Below are 17,974 nucleotides of genomic sequence, written 5' to 3' on the forward strand. Positions count from 1 at the left end.
CCCCCTGCGCAGACGCCGCTGTCGCAACTTACCTGCCGCTGCTTGTTTTGGCTGCCCGCTGCTTCTCTCGACCGCGGCATCCATGTGCATGCTGCTGTCCTGTCCCAGAGGTGGGGGGTCGGGCGGGCTGCAGAGGAGCTGGACGGAGGCAGAGCCGTCAGTGGAGATTGACAGACTCCGCTCCACAAAGGCTTGTGGGAGGACCTGCTGCGCCCGCGCAGCGGCTCTCCCGTCATCCTTTTTTTTTTTTACTATTAGCTGTTGTGCTGCCCGATTGGAGATGAGCTCCGATCACGGCAGTGGGGGTGAGTATAAGTGTTGGGCGGCCACCGGCCAATGTAGGGACCGGCCCAGCGGGAACCGGCCCAGTGTCCCGGCGGCCCAATCCGCCCCTGACTTCTACTGTGTTTCTTATCCATGTTGTTAATCCTGTATAACTAAAAGACACACACACACACTAAATCAGGGGTGGGCAATAATCGGCCCGCAGATTTTATAAAACTACACATCCCAGCATGCCCTGCCACATTTTTGCTGTTTGGCCATGCTAAAAATGTTGCAATTCATGCTGGGATTTGTAGTTCAACAACAGCTGTAGGGCCGCTTATTGCCCACTCCAGCACTAAATGAACCTATATTTTTTTATAAGGTTAGTCGTTGGCATTCTGTTCGATCATATAATCAAATTAAATTACATGACTTGGAATGGTTTTGTTTGTAACCATCATGATGTCAGCTTTACAAATATATATATCAGCGCTATATGATGTTGTACATAAATGGACAGTTAAATGAAACCTCAGAAACGGATGTAAAATTAACTAAAACACATTTAATACATATCATATATCATATAAATAGTGTTTAAAACAATAGTAGCCTGGAAAAGCACAAGCAATAGGTGCTATCAATATATTATTGATGTAAATGTTCAAGCCCTCCTGAACACCGCTGCATTGACCTGGGGTGACTCCCATTCATATCACCTTTATTGGACTCTTTTGGACACATGATATTGCTGTTTTGGGACCTATACATCGACTCTATCTAGGATACAGCTACAAGTGAATACCTATCCAGTCAATCCATCTGCGATCATCGCTAACAGGACTGTGACATACGAATATTCCACTTGGTAAATATTTGCTGTGCTTATCCACACGGAACTATCAATTGGTCCTAACAGCTAGTGTCCATTTATGCAAACCATGGATTTATGAGCTCCCATAGCAGCGGAACATTTACATCAATAATAAATTGATAGCACCCATTGCTTGTGCTTTTCCAGGCTACTATTGTTTTAAATACTATTTAAATGATGTGCATTAATTTAATACATATTTAATTGTCCATTTAACTACAACATCATATAGCGCTGGTTTCTAATCACTTTCATAATATATACCTTTGGGGACTGACAAACCCCTGGCTGGCTGCTTAACTGACTGCGCAATGGATTATATTATATATATATTTATATATATATATATATATATATATTGTAATATAATGTATGTGTATGTATAATATATATATATATATACATAATTTTTTTTTTTTTTTTTTTTTAACAACTGTGGAGGGGGAACCAGAAAGCTTCCACCTACAGAATCATGAACTGTAGGTGGAAGCTTCCCGCGGCCGCATGTCAAAAATGTTCCGGCCTCCTGGTCTTCTCGCTAGGCTGTGGATTACCACCCACAGCCTTAGCGAGTGACCAGGTTGATGGTCGCGATGGTCGAGACCATCGCGACTATCTGGGCCTGCGACGAGACCCTTGCGTCTGCCGCAAGCCCCAGAGAGTTTTCGGCTCTTATAGAGCTGGAAGCTCTCCCACTGACATCACTGGTGATGTCAGTGGGGCCGCCCACAAACTGCAAGCGTTCGCATGGGAACGCCTACGTTTGTGAAACCACCCCCCGCCACGCCTACAAAACAGCCGCCCCTTTTGTAGTGAGCCCTGGAGCGAGCGCAGGGCCTCAACATCGACCCGCTTGCAAGCACTCAGGCACCTGCGAGCGAGTCTGAATGAGGTCCAGTGACCGTATCCGACACATGCCGATATATTATGCTCTCCTAAGTGGAGGAGAATATGGAAACGTTTTTCACACATATAAAGTATGTTTCATATAGACACAAAACAAAAGCTAATCAGTATAGCGTTCAATAAAGAAATAAAAAAATCTGTTTATTTTATTAATCAGCAGGGGTACGGAGGGGGGAGTGGGTATTCTTTGCCAGGGCCTGGGCCTGGCGGGGATCCCCCTCCCATCATTTGAGTATGCGGTACTTTGGACAGGGAGAGAGGACTGACTGCTGCTGCAGGAGCCTCTCTCCCTAGCCCAGTACACACGCAGCTGCCTCTGCAGCAGTTAGTCCTCACTTTCCCTGCGTGATGTGTGCAAGAGGGGGAAGCGATCTCACTTGCCCTCACCCCTGGACACCGGCACCCGCCTGCACTGCACATGCGCCCGCTACTTTTTCTTTTATGCAAGAGTGGGTCCTGCACACCTGCCTGAGTTGGCCACACCCCCTCCCAGTACCAGGGCCAGGCAGAGCTGTCAGCAGCCCTGTTGATCAGTATAGTGTTACAGAAAGATTTATAGGGGTATTCAATATGGGTGCGATAACATCGTTTTTTGCGTTAATATCGCACTTTTTAACGTTTTTGCGTTAATATCACTTGTTTTAGTTTTACACCGTATTCAATTTGAAAGACTTATCGCAGTTTTCAAAAGTCTTTGATAAAAAACGGTGATAACTTTTCACCATTGAATAGGTGTCGAAAAAAAGTGCAGAATTGGGGTTTAGGGGTGCAGGCTTAAAAAAAATAGCCTGCACCCCTGAGATTGACATTTAAAAAAGAACTGTGTCAAAAAAAGTTTTAAAAAAAAATAGCGACACCCCAAAAAATTTATTTAAAAATTGGGGTGGGAAAAAATTGTTAAACAATAGGGAAATAGGTTCAGGGCTATTCTGCAAGTATGCGGCAGATGTTTTCTAGAATAGAATTATAGCGGCAGGTGCACAAATGCAGAATTTTTAAAAACTGACTTTAGGGACTTAAAAATATACTAGTACCCATTTTCATGTACCCCAAATTTGATGGGACCACTTAAAAAAACGAAAAAAATAACCTAAGTGCTCTTCTGCATCACTTCTTCAATGTCGGGAAAAAAGCACCTGCTGCGGCTATTTAAATCCCCGACTTTCAATTAAAGGCTAAAACGGGGGTATCCATAGTGTTCCCCCATGTTTTTACAACTTTAAGGGGGTCTTACAATTATTTTAAGGAAAAATTCGTAACTTTGCGCAAATCCAACTTTGGAGTTTCCCGTTTTCGTTAATTTTATTTTGAATACGGGGATAAGCGGGAGCGCGCACCATACCTTTACGCAGAAAAAAAACTCTGATATGAAACGTTAACTTCGCCAGGGAAGTTAACCTTTCATATTGAATACCCCTCATAGCCAGATACACACTAGACCAGTGGTGTCAAACTTGTGGGCCTCCATTTGCAGTGGAACTACACAGCCCAGCATGCACTGCACAGTTTTGCTATAAGAGCATGCTGAGGGATATGTAGTCCGACAGCAGCTGGATAGCCACGAGGTTGACATCCCTGCAGTAGACGATATGTCTTCCGATCCTGCGGATTGGGACGACATATCAGGCACATCGTCTAGTGTGTATCCACTATGCGCACTCAGAGCCGTAGCTAGGTTAGTGCGGCCGGTGCCCTGGCACAGGGCACCACAGGGCAGGGGGCGCTGTTTGGGCCTGTCAAATTTCTGTTTATTATCATTCTCACTTGTAGTTTCCTCTTATTTCATCCCCAGCATCTCCTGGCCTCCCCTATCTCTTCCCTGGCCCTTCCCCATGAGGCCATGGCCCTCTCTCAGGTGCACTATATGATGTCCCTATTTATCCCCAGCAACTCCTGGCCTCCCCTATCTCTTCCCTGGCCCTTCCCCATGAGGCCATGGCCCTCTCTCAGGTGCACTATATTATGTCCCTATTTATCCCCAGCATCTCCTGGCCTCCCCTATCTCTTCCCTGGCCCTTCCCCATGAGGCCATGGCCCTCTCTCAGGTGCACTATATTCATACTTGCTGACAATCAGCTCCAGCCTTCCGGGAGGGAGCTGATTGTCAGCTAATAGCGGGGGGCGGGGCCGGCCATTGGGGTCGGAGCCAGGGGCAGGGCGGACATTTTGGGTCACACTGGGGGCGGAGCCACACGATCGCGTCATCGTGACTCGGCCCCCTCTTCACAATGCCGTGATTTTCGGCATTGTGAAGCAGGGGGCGGGGCCACAATGACGTGATTCTGCGCGAATCGCGTCACCGGGCCCCCCGCTGCGGGGATTTATGTTTTTTTCAGGGGGGAGGTGGGGAGGGTGTGAGACTTCCGGGAGGCTTGCCTGCCTTTCCGGGGGGCCGGGAACGGCACCCGAAAATCGGGAGGCTCCCGGCCAAATCGGGAGGGTAGGCAAGCCTGACTATATTATGTCCCTATTTATCCCCAGCATCTCCTGGCCTCTCCTATCTCTTCCCTGGCCCTTCCCCATGAGGCCATGGCCCTCTCTCAGGTGCAGTATATTATGTCCCTATATATCCCCAGCATCTCCTGGCCTCTCCTATCTCTTCCCTGGCCCTTCCCCATGAGGCCATGGCCCTCTCTCAGGTGCACTATATTATGTCCCTATATATCCCCAGCATCTCCTGGCCACCCCTATCTCTTCCCTGGCCCTTCCCCATGAGGCCATGGCCCTCTCTTAGGTGCACTATATTATGTCCCTATTTATCCCCAGCATCTCCTGGCCTCCCTTATCTCTTCCCTGGCCCTTCCCCATGAGGCCATGGCCCTCTCTTAGGTGCACTATATTATGTCCCTATATATCCCCAGCTTCTCCTGGCTTCCCCTATCTCTTCCACGGCCCTTCCCCATGAGGCCATGGTCCTCTCTCAGGTGCACTATATTATGTCCCTATTTATACCCAGCATCTCCTGGCCTCCCCTATCTCTTCCCCATGAGGCCACGGCCCTCTCTCAGGTGCACTATATTATGTCCCTATTTATCCCCAGCATCTCCTGGCCTCTCCTATCTCTTCCCTGGCCCTTCCCCATGCGGCCATGGCCCTTTTTTGGATGCATTATGTCCCTTTGAAAAATGAGGGGGGCGCCAATGCTCTTTCTGGCACAGGGCACCAAAAAGTCTAGTTACGGCTCTGTGCGCACTCCTGCGAGTCGTTCGTCTGGGTTGTTCCATCGGCCTGCATGCATGGCCGATGGAGCAACCCAGTTGCCAACGCTGGCAAGGTCAATGGTGCCAGTGAACGATATATTGGGCAGCCGTTCCCCGAACCATGCAGTGTTTACTGACCGCCTAATATATCGTTCATCAGCACCATCAGGCGTCGCATTGGCTGGTCGCTATGTGTGTATCACTATAATTTTAATTACATCTAAATTTGATTTTCCAGTGCCCCCGATACACTCCGGTGGCCTCTGGAGTGCCATCCCACAAATGTTACTGTGGGCCCTTGCACTGCCATGTTCCTCCCTTGGTTTAGGGGTGTTTTAACTAATATTAGAAAAAGTACTAACAAAATTAATCATCTTAATTAGTTTCCATAACAGTAAAAATAAAAACCCGCATTTCTGTGTAGATTTGCAATTTGTGTTGGTACTGAAACATTATGGAGCAATGACACACACTAATTACAAGTACTGACAATAAATGCTATTCAGTATGAAGCAGTGGTTGAAACAGAGTGTGTTATCTACCCTCTGTCTTTCCAATCCTAAAGCATTTCCGTGTTCCTCTGGGACCGGTAACCATAGGAACAGACACTGTTGGCTATTTCCCTTGAGTTCCACAATGCCAATCACACCATTTATCCAGCTGTGATTCTTAAAAGAAATTTCAAAGTGTTTCAATTTAAACTTCCCAGAAAAAAAGAGAACACTAAGGAATATTTATGAAGTATGTGTGGGGGAATATACAGTATTAATCCAGTCTTGAATGAGCAATGGAGAATGAGGTATATTATCTGAGGGCTTAGGACATTTTCTGTGAAGAACTGGCAAGACTGAGATGTCAACTATACATGTGCATATGCCTGTAGTTACCTGGCAGCAAGACATTTTAAACAACTGCATGGTGCTCGGTGCCTGCTGTGAAATAAGTGGCTTTCTGTGTCAGTACTATTTAGACCAACTGCAACTGGTTGACATATAGAATATTATATTTCTAGCAGCCTGACAAGGCCTCTGAAACTCTAAAACTCTAAATACTATTGAAAGCCAATCATCCAACAAATCTCAAACTTTCCCTTTCACATGGGACTTGTTGAGATAAGAGCTGTCTGTGGAGCTAAGGTACTATTAAGTTACAGTCTGTCCCCCCCTTCCCGGGAGAGGAGAATCAGGACCAGTGGTGTGCGGTGAGGTAAATAGCTGGGGAGGCACTGGCTAGTATCGGAGCCAGATTTACAAATACATATATGGACCTGAGGGTTCATATGGGCATTATACAAAGGTGCAGCAGTATATAGTGCTGGAAATTTGGTTTATTTTGATCAGGGATGTACAGAAAAGGTAGACAGGGGAGGCAGAGCCTCACTTGCCATGCACTTTTTACTCCAGAGTTTTTGACTATAAAAAGGATTAGAATAATACAAAGAAGATACTATTTATAATATTTTCTTAACATTTTTCTTATAACTTTTATAGTCAAGACTGTGGAGTATACCTAAGCACTGGCATAACTATAGAGGGTGCAAGTGTGCGCTTGCTATGGGGCCCCGCGGCTTAGGGGCCTGCCGACCCAGCAAGTAACCCCCTGCACCCTGCCAAGTACAGCAATCGCCGATGTGTTTTTTTATTTTTAATCAGGAGCCGGTCGCCAGCCAATAGGAACTCGCGGACCAGCAGCCAATCAGCAGCGGCTGCTGGTCTGCAGGTTCCGATTGGCTCTCGACCGGCACCTGATTAAAAATGACATCAGTTCTCTTAGAAGTTGGGAGGAGGAGTGGCTATGATGACATCCTCGGACCACGGCCATTCCTCTTCCCAGCCTCAGTGGAGCGGAGCCGTGCTCAGGAGGAGGTAAGTATTATGGGACTGGGGGCCCGAGGAAATTTTGCTATGGGACCCTAATACATCTGGTTACGCCCCTGTACCTAAGTATGATAGGAAAGGCTCTGCCTCACTTGACCGCAAATCAGGACCCTACCCATCTTGCAACAGGTAAGTACTCCAGGTAGAATCTGCTGCTGTCTTGGGAGTCCGGGGAGGTTTTCTCCTAATTTGGGAATCTTGCAAGCAATGCAGGGGTGAAGGTATCTCTGAGATATACAGTATGCTAACATAAGATCTGAGAATACAAGAGCTGAGAATGTAAAAATACATTAAAGAAATCTCTAATATTTCAATCCATTTGTTCATCCTGTATAAAGCATGCAATCCCACACCACTGTTTTCATGTACAAAATGTAGAAGGGGCGGATGGCGTCATTTGGGTCTGACAAAAAACACTGCAGATATTAGATCTAACATCTGCTGTAGCATTTTTGTCATACCCAAGTACCGCCACCTGCCCCATCTACAGTTCCATGTCTTATATGGAAATTCACCAAGGTAATATTTCCATAAGCAAGTTTATTAGTGCCAGAACAGAACATCTCTGTCTGACTTTATGTATGTATGTATGTGTGTTTGTGTATGTATGTATGTTACAAACACAATACTTACCTTAAGCCCTGCTCCTGCATCCGCTGCCATCTGCTCTGTCCGACCGCTCCTCGTAACTATGGGAGAGACGTCATGACGTCTCTCCCATAGTGCCTGTGGGCGGAGCCAGAAGCCGGAGCTCAGGAGTGAGCTCCAGCCTCCGACTGCCGCTACGGGGAAGGAGCCGGGCGCCCGCTGGTAAAAAAATTTCAGCGAGCTGAGAGTGCTGATTGGTCGGGTAAGGTGGGCCTGATCTGACAGAATGCAGTACCGCAGAGCTGTAACCAGACTTTTTGATGCCCTGTGCCAGAAAGAGCATTGGGGCCCCCCTCATTTTTCAAAGTGACTTGATGCACCCAAAAAAGGGCCATGGCCTCATGGGGAAGGGCCAGGGAAGAGATAGGGGAGGCCAGGAGATGCTGGGGATGAAATAAGGATGTGATCCCTCACGCAAGCTACCTGCTATCGGGTTACTCCTCTGTCTTCATTCAGACAGATGCTGAGCGGCCATTTTGGATTCGGAAATCTCCGACGACCAGGAAGAGGATTTATCCAGTGCCTCTCAGTCAGGTGGACGTTGTTGTCGCCTTGGTTAGGGCGGATAGATCAGTCCTTTCTATTGAGGACGAGGAGCAGGCCCCTAGATCCAAGGCGCCGGTTTTCAAGCATCAGAAAAAGGTTTCAGTAGAATTCCCTAAATCTGAACAACTTGAAGAAATGCTAGTGGAAGCTTGGACTGCTCCTAACAGGCGGTTTCAGGTCTCAGGTTTTTCAGGTTGCATGGCTGTCATAAGCGAGGCTGGCCAGCTAACAAACAGACTCTGGCTAGGTGGCTTCATATGACGATTTCTCAAGCTTACACACAAGCTGGTCTCTCTGTTCCAAACATAGTGACAGAACATTCTAGTCGATTCGTGGGAGTGTTTCGTCGTGGTGCCTCTGCTGAACAATTGTGCAAGGCAGCCACATGGTCTTCCGTCCACACTTTTCTCAAATGATACGCTTCCTTTGGGCATCGGTTTCTCCTTTCTACTAAACAGGAGCATCTCCACCCTTAAGGGAACTTCTTTGGGACATACCTAAGGTAATTCCTGTGGACCCTATGGAACCCGAAGAAGAAAATAAGAGTTATGGTATAACATACCTTTTGTTAACTTTTTCTTCAAGGTCCACAGGGTACCCACCCTTACGCACCTGGTGTTATTGGGTAATCTTTTTCTTTTGTAATTCTATGATTCCCTCTTCTTAGAGAGAGTGTTTCTGTGGTACAATTGTTTTTCCTTCTCCTTGCTTGGTAACAAACTGAATGCCTGTAGCCAGGGGCGGGGTATATATGGAGGAGGACACAGTGCATCCTGGGAGATAAAGCTTGTAACTTTTTGATGCCTGGATCACTCCAACCACATACCCCAAGGTAATTCCTGTTTACCCTATGGACCTCGAAGAAAAAGCGTTAATAAAGGTATGTTCTACCATAACTCTTATTTTTTGCTCATTTTGCCCGCAAGGGAAGGCCAAGGGACAGTCCTTTTCAAGGTTCAGAAGTTCTTCCTCTAAGACTTCCAAACCTAGGAGCAATCAGCCTACAAGACTGCCGATTGACGGGGCGGATATCTCCCTGGGGGACCCCAGTGTGGGAGACAGGCTTCTGCTTTTCTCTGAGGCCTGGTTGCGACCACGACCGATGCCTGGGTTCGCAGTGTAGTCTTGCAGGGCTATGCTCTGACCTGGAAGTGTCAAGGTTTTTTCCACAGACCTTTCACGGGATCTGGGAAAAGCAAAAGCACAGCGGGAGCCCATTCACTTTCTGCTAGCCTCCAAGGCAATAGGTTCTGTCCTCCCGGCTCAGAGGGGCTCAGGCTTTCTACACCAATCTCTTCTTGGTTCAAAAGCTGAAGGGTTCCTTCCGTCCGAACCTCAACCTCAAATCCCTCAACAAGTATTTGCGGGTTCCTCATGGAGTCTTTGCGCTTGATCATACTTGTGGGGGATTTCATGGCCTCCTTGGGCATCCAGGACACCAATTTACATGTTCCTATCTGGTACAGTTACAAGCGCTTCCTCCGGTTTGCGGTAAGGGAGGAGCACTACCAGTTTTGGGCATTTCCTTTTGGTCTTTCCATGGCTCCTCATATTTTCATGAAAGTCATGGCAGCTCACTTGCAGCACAAGGGTATCAGAAACCTGGATGATCTTTTTATACTGGCCAGATCTCCGGGTATGCTTAGGGAGCACCTCCGTCTGACAATAGATCTTCTCCAATCGCACGGGTGGATCATCAATTGGAAGAAGTCCTCCCTAACTCCATCCCAGGAGATGCTCCATCTGGGGGCCTTGTTAGATTCCAGGGTCCAGAGAGTTTTCCTCCCAGTGGACAATCGCCAGGTGTCAATACACGCCTGCATGCGGATTCTGGGTTCTCCAGGTGGAGATTCTGGCTAGTTTGAATGGATCCCCTCTCTAGATCAAGCTGCAGACAATCATCCTACTGTATCTCGGGAGGGTCATCTCTCCCTCACACGGTGGCTCCAGGGCTCCCATTTGGACAAGGGTCGCCACTCCTCACCACGGATGCAAATCTTCGCAGGTGGGGGTTGTGACCTGCCAGCAGTCCTTCCAGGGACGATGGACAGCTCAGGAGAGCCGCCTCCCAATCAATGTCCTTGAACTTCGAGCTGTCTTCAGGGCTCTCTGTCAGACTCAGTAGCTCCTTTGGCATCGCCCTGTCCAAGTACAGTCCAACAACACGACGGCCGTCGCTTACATAAAACATCAGGGTGGCCCTCAGTCTCGGCGACATGAAGGAGGTTTGTTGCATTCTTCGCTGGGCGGAGCCTCATGTACCAGCTTTGTTGGCAGTCTTCATTCAGGGGGTCCAGGATTGTCGTATCACTCTCAGTTTGTTTACAGATTCCACCTCAATCAGGAGATTGTGGTCCTGGCTTTTCAGTCAGGCTTCAGCGGAGGAGGCCTCTTTAGATGTTATTAGGGCCCTCCGGATCTACGTAGAATGTACCAGGGATATCCAGAAGTCTGATTCCCTTTTCATCCTCCTATGGTTTCCATAAGTACGGCTGGCCACCTTCAAAGCCGACCTTGGCCATATGGCTCCATTTAACCATCCGCCTTGTGGCGTCTCTGCGGAGCAGCTTTGCAGGGCAGCCACGTGATCTTCTGCTCACACTTTTGTCCACTTTTATGCATTTGCTACCTTCGCCTCCATGGATGTGGCCCTTTTGGCGACGGGTACTCAGTGCAGTTCAGGAGTGTCCCTTTCATTAGAGTAATTGCTTTGGGACGTCCCAGCGTAGTCCCTGTGTCTCCTATGGAACGCGATGAAGAAAAGGAGACTTTTGTCTTACCTGGTGAAGTCTTTTCTTCGAACTCCATAGGGGACACAGGACACCCACTCTGAGTTCTACTCGTTTTATGGTTTCCCTGTCTCTTTGTGTGTTTGTTTCTGTTTGTGTGCCGGTATTCCTTCTCCTTCTTACCGCTCCTGCCTTGGGCTTGCTAACTTGACTGGCCTACCTGGGGCTCTGGTCGGGATCTAGGGGTGGAGGAGCTGGGGCTGCTCAAGTCTGAGGAATTTAATTGTTTGGTGCCCATCCTCCATCTGCCAGTCTATATCCCAGTGTAGTCCCTGTGTCCCCTATGGAGTTTGAAGAAAGGGACTTAACCAGGTAAGACATGTCTCCTTTTTTGTGCTACTCTGTTGTGAATATGGGTAAATGAGGCAAAACCGCTCCAATATGAGCAACCGTACCATGCCTTACCTTCGCTATTTTTAATCTATGATTAATACCAATTATTTTGCGACAAAAGTACTATATCTGGGGTGTATGTAGCATGTGAAAGTTTTTGCAAATAAAAAATAATGGGAACTCTGCACTCACCATATACTGAATACTTTGAACACTTACAACTGCGTTCTATATCAAATCCGGGAATGTTGGTTCCAAATATTGCAGTTAAGCTGACCAACTGCACCAAAGTATTCCCCATCTGGGAACTGGTCACAATGTTGACATTTAGAATGTTGACAGTCAGAATGTCGATATGGACTTAAGGTCGATGACCAATATGTCGATATTCAGAAATGTCAACATACACCAGAATGTTGACATACCATTTTTTGCTTTTTTTGGGGGGTTAGGGTTAGGCTAAAATAAGCAAAAAACTGTATGTCAGCATTTTGAACATGTTGACATTTTAACCATATCGACATTTTTGAAGTTCATATTGACGTTCTGATTGTGAACTTTTCATGCCACACCCCCACATCAGGTTAGTCCTACTCTAAACACTCAGAATGTTACACATGACCATTGCTATCACATTTTAAACAAAGTATGCTTTCTGGTTTGAGGCACATAGGCTGTAAAACACAAGACCCCCACCATGCACATCAGCTATCGTACCCCTGGAACATCACCTGACACAAGCTAGAATAAATTATCTAAACTGAGATGCAAGAGAAAAAATTACCACAAAAAATAAATAAGTGTTTTTAGCTATCCACTTTTATTTTTAATTTCTATTTTTGTAATACTTCCTTTTTAAAAAAAAAAAAAAAAGTAGAACATTTTATCATAATGCTAAAATTTATCTGATGAAGTGGGCTGTGACCCGCAAAATGCATCATGTTTTTGAGGAAATGGAATGACATTTACGAATCATTTGGTATAAGAAACAAAACTTTTTCTCGCTTAATGGCTGGAAATTACTTTATAACAGACAGATGTTTATAATTTCTGGTTCACCTACGCCCAAGAAGAACTTTTGAGTTTAGATTAACCTTTCCATAAATGTTATATTGTTGTCACCCTTATAATAATACTGCAGTTTTGCCTCTGTATTCAGCCTTTTATTTTACCTCTGAGGAAACAGCTTTTGTGCAAAGAAACGCGTAAGATGTTTCATGATTTCATCTAGCAGTTTTCACTAGGAGAACAGGTACACCGTAGTGGGCATGCTCACATATGTGAGATATCAGTTGCGCTACCATTTTCACCTGTTGTCTCCATTTATTCATTTTTAAATGTATTTTATTTCACCATGTTTCTGTTCTGGTATTGGCTCAGTCCATTGAATTTTTGGGGGGATTATACTAACACTGTATCTTTTTAATGCTTATCTGAGTGGTCTTGTCAGCCGGATGCGGTTATAGCTGTATACGGATATTTGGTGCCACACAGGGGACCAATTAGTCTTGTATAGGAATATAAAGGTAGGTTCTTTACTCGTCTGTACTCCTGTATTCCTCTCACCCCAAAGTATTCCACGTTTTTAGATGGTGGTCTTTTGAATCAAAGAAAGACCCATCATCAGTGGTGTATTTTAAAACAGGGGGCTTTATTAAAGGGGAATATACAATGGATACATATAGACAAAATTAATAGGAGATATGAAGAGAGAAAATGCTTATCTGCAAAGGTAGTAGCCAAGGTCCATATAGGTAAGGCTGGCAGTGCCCAACTCCAGCTAAATCGCTTAAACCATCCTCTGCTTGTGTGATCCCAACTGTAAGGTACACTCTCAAGGTGTGGGACAGACTTTGTATATCCCAAGATCTAGATCCACACCCATCTCCTATGTCACCTACAGTATTTGGAATCCTCCTTTTATATCCTTCAGGTTGTGGCGGCTCTATGGCCTCCTCTTGTCAGGGGATACAGATTGACAGGTTTAGGCAGGTGAAGGGTAAATTTGCTCCCTTATTATTTGCGAACCTTCAAACTCGCTGCTCAATCCCTTTCTTGTCACTACCAATATTGCAGGTACTCTACGGATGCTGTCTCTGTTTGAACGCCTTTGTGTATACTCAGTAGGTTGGAAAGGCAACATCTCCGTACTAAATCACTCCATTCTGCCCCCAACTGCTCCTGACCTGGAACCTCATGAATTTTCTTGGGAGGCTAGTGTGGCTGTAAGGGAAACGTGTTATAAGGTATATATGAGATGGTACCTGGTGCCGTCTAAGCTTCACACCTTGTTTCCATAGACTCCTAGCTCCTACTGAATAAATTATGGTGATGAGGGTATGTGTTTCCACACATCGTGGTCTTGCCCCATTATTGTTACTTATTGGGGAAAAGTGTGGAACCTGATATCACAGGTTATACTTATGTTTCTGCAGTGAGATACTACTGAAGCGCTCTTGAGAGCCCCAGTCCACTAGAAAACATCAAGACAAGCTCACAGTCCATATTTCTAATGCCACAAAATCTTGATTGCCAAAAATTGGAAATCTTCAGCAGCACCCACATCAACAGCCCTACGTACTCATGTTATTTTTGTGGCCTCCATGTAATAATAATGAGCTTACAAAATCACACATTGGCTACCTTTCATAAAGTGTGGTCCCTGTGGTATCGTATTCAATACTCACCTCTTTCTGGGCTCTTCTAACAGCCTTTTTTTTTTCTTTTATCTCTTCTATTATCCTTTCTTTTCCCTTTTACTTCCTCCCTTCCTATTTCGTCAAACTGTTTCTTTCTATTATATTCCCTTTATATTACCCTGGTTCAGTCCCCTTACTTCCACTTACTCTGACAGTTTCGAATTGAATTGCCAACTAATTCTGATTCTAATGTGTGAAACTGAGACCATAATAAACCACACAGTATGCTACTGTATGACAAAATGTAACCAAGTTTATAAAGATAATCAAAAGTAACAGGATTTACTGGATACAGCAATCAAATATACATAAGTTAGTAGATTAGCACCGGAATTGCTGTTCATTTGTGTAGTCTTTTTGTTGTGGTTTACCATGGATACTAAATAAACTTCTGTGTTTACAACTGAAATCTTCAGACCATGCTTAAAAGCAATCCATTACAGTATGTTTATTTCATAAGTAGGATGTTATAAATGAAATTGTTCTTATGCTTACCAACAAATTGATCATTCAGTAAAAGATGAGGGTAATACATTTAGCAAATTGCATCAGAATGGAATAATATGTCCATTTCCATTTCAGTTGAACATTACTAGATAATTATTGCAATTAACTAGTACTATATGGATACAGTACTGGCCCATGCCTCACCACTCCGCACTTCCATAGCTAAAAATACATTATATTTTAAAGTGCAATACTGCTGATTGTAGTGGTACCGTTGGTGCACTTAATATCATTAACATGGGCTACAGATGTCTTTGGTAGTGAAGGGTAAACTTGGGTTGTAATGTTCCAGTTAATGCAGTCTCTTGCAGGAAAAGTCTGAAATATGTGAATTCCCAATGTGTACAGAGGGATACACAGTACAATATACAGTATATTTCGCTCTCTGTACTTGTATGGGTTAATCAGGGGAACATTGTATCTTTCTCTCTCTGACAGCCCTCAGGTTCTAATATTCTTTCTTATCTCTTTCCTGCAGTTCCTCTCTTTCCTATTCTGTGATGTTGTGTGGGGACCACAGAAGTGGACAGCTGCTCTGACTTCTCCTTCTGACTCCCAGAGCATTGTTTCTAATGCTCCTCCAACTGCTCTTCCACACCTGGCCAATATTGTCTGTTCAACTGCTAGACGCGCTCCTGCCCAACAGCACCTTTTTTTCTTTGTGCTGTTCTCCACCAAGTCTTCGTGCCGGAGTTACAAAAAGAAAGTAGAAAGCATAGAAACTTTCCTGCTCTTTTACAAAGATTCCTCCAATCTTCCTAGCTCTTTTCATTAGAGAAAACGAAACGCTTTCATTATCATTCATTATAATGATGCACTAACTCATGCACAAACCTATGCAAGAAATTTGTTGTATAAAATAGGTTCAAGACAAAAACGGCATTACTGCTACACGGCCATATTTGTGTAGGTTATATATGACTCTTGGGGGTATATTTATTGAAGTGCAGGTTTTTAGAAGTCGATATGTTGCCCATAGCAACCAATACGATTCTACTTAACATTTAGCTAGCTCCTTCTAGAAGTTAATAGCTAGAATCTGACTGGTTGCTATGGGCAACATCCCCAATTCTAAAAACCTGCACTTTAGTAAATATACCCTTTGAAGTCCATCCTCACTTTGATAATATCATCAAATACTGTAGGTGTCTGCAGAAATGATAATGTATTAAAATACTGCTTAGCCACTACATTGCATATTCATATGTGACACCAAAGTACAGAGGAAATTGCAAAATAAGCAGTATATGAATGACAAAAATGCAATTTGCATGATTAGAAAATTGAACAATATGTATCTGCTTTGCACAACAGAAACTGATTTATTTTTTCCTTACTATATAATTAGCAACCTCCAGTCAGTTGTTTTGTGAACTATTTGTATGCACAACTTGCTCATTTCTAATTAAAACAGAACATAATTTTCACTGATCTATAACAATCTCACAAAATGAAATAGAGTAGCAACAAGGTAGTCTGCAAAAAACATCAAACAGACTTTTTGATTTGCATTTTATTGACTCTATAAATAAAAAAGTGGTATAGTTTGCTGTTGAAAAACAGAGGGCCAAATGTAATAGGTAGTCTGTTTTAGTAACAGTACAAACTCGCACTTTCTCGCACTTTTAAAAAGTGTGAGTTTGTACTGAAACTCGCAAATTCAATAGCCTGCGAACTTTTCAGCTCGAGGCAACTGCATTTGCGAGTTTAGGCGAGTTTAGGACTATGTAAACTGATACCTTTTAATGCGAGTAGCATTAAAAGGTGCGAGTTTTAGAGAAGCCATCACAGATCAGTAAGATCCGTGATGGGTTCTGTGTGTGTTTTAAAAAAAAAAAAGTGCATCCCCTCCCCAAAAGCATAACCAGCCTCGGGCTTTATAAAGCCTGTTCTGGTTCTAAAAATACAGGGGCCAAAATGCGTAGGGGGCCCCTGTATATTAAGAACCAGCACAGGGCTTTGTTGAGCTGGTCCTGGTTCTGGAAAATCAGGGGACAAAACGAGTAGGGGTCCCCTGAAAATTCCAGAACCAGCACCGAACTCTTTCTAGCGGGGGGGGGGGGGATAATGCCACAGCCAGGGAAACCTTTCACCGGTTTCCCCGGCCAAAGCATTATCCCTGACCGCTAGTCAGTCCAGGCCGGGGATCCCTGGGGAGTTGGGTACCCCTCAATAAAGGGGTACCCCTCTCCAGGGCACCCCAGGCCTAGACTGATAGCCCGGGGCTATCCCCGGCACCCTATGGCCGTGGGTGCCGGGTTGATTGTGTTAGTGTAAAGTGTAAAAATGAAGTTTCCATATTGTCTTTAGTTGTAGAACCACAAGTACCAGCAAGCCTTCCCTGCATGCTGGTATTTGGAGAACCACAAATACCAGCATGCGGGGCATTACGGGCCCACTGGCACTTGTAGTTCCACAACTAAAGAAATACATAAATAAACATACACCGTGAATGTAAAATTTTGTTAAAACATACATGCACACTCACACATACTCATCTAGTATCCGAAGTAATCCATAGGGGTGTACCTGAAAAAAAAAAAATCCATACTCACCTCTCCTATGCGTAGATCACGTCCATGCAAAAAACCCGATCCATGCCGGACTGAGCAAAGGTATGTGTGTACACATACCTTTGCTCTGCGTAAATGACCGGGGCACACGTGTGCCCCATCAGTGAAAGGGCCGCCACCCAATCAGGGAGCATCTCCGTCGGAGCAGCTCCCTGATTAGCTGAATGCGGCCAGGCTGTGTGTCCCATAGACTGCTATCGTGAGAAATCCCCATTGAAGTCTATGGTGGGAACCGCTACATCGTAGCCGCAAGATTAATAGAGGTTAATCTTGTGGTTACATCAATGATACAATGTCGCGACAGAAAGTCTGTCCAGCTTCTATACAGAATAGTGCAGTAGTAATTTCAGTAGGTTCTGTCTGTGCTGGATTTTTTAATGCAATATTTTGTCTTTTTGTGCATTAACTAAGAACCAAATGAATAAGTGAAAGCAAGATAACTGGATTATTAAAAAAGCATAAACGTATTACCTTTTTCATCCACCTGGGGGATGCCTTACATCTGGGTTATGTATAGTGATGGGTGGAGTCAGACACTAGCTAATTGAAAACTGGCTCCCACCCCCTATATAACCCCTCCCTTTCCACCGTAAACTCAGTCTTGTTTTTAGTGCCTTTGGAGTAAGGTCCTAGCTTTTAGTTAGGTTGCTTTCTTTATTTTAATGTTTTGGATTTTGGTGCTTAGTTTCTGGAGATAGGCAACAAGCACCAACAGAGTTGTAGTTATATAGATTAGAGGGTTTTTGTGAACCTGT

General features: G+C 44.8%; 1 long non-coding RNA gene across 1 annotated transcript in view; it reads left to right on the forward strand.

Moving 5' to 3' along the window:
- Nucleotides 1-15,998, forward strand: part of LOC148480668 (uncharacterized) — a 66,331-nt gene extending 50,333 nt beyond the window's left edge. Inside the window, exon 4 of the long non-coding RNA XR_015871957.1 lies at nt 15,125-15,998. This is a non-coding gene — a long non-coding RNA (uncharacterized LOC148480668). The remainder of the gene's footprint in view (nt 1-15,124) is intronic.
- The last annotated feature ends 1,976 nt before the right edge of the window (nt 15,999-17,974 follow it).

The sequence above is a fragment of the Taudactylus pleione genome, unplaced genomic scaffold (genome assembly GCF_031769625.1).
Source record: "Taudactylus pleione unplaced genomic scaffold, aTauple2 ptg000609l, whole genome shotgun sequence".
Taxonomy (NCBI): domain Eukaryota; kingdom Metazoa; phylum Chordata; class Amphibia; order Anura; family Myobatrachidae; genus Taudactylus; species Taudactylus pleione.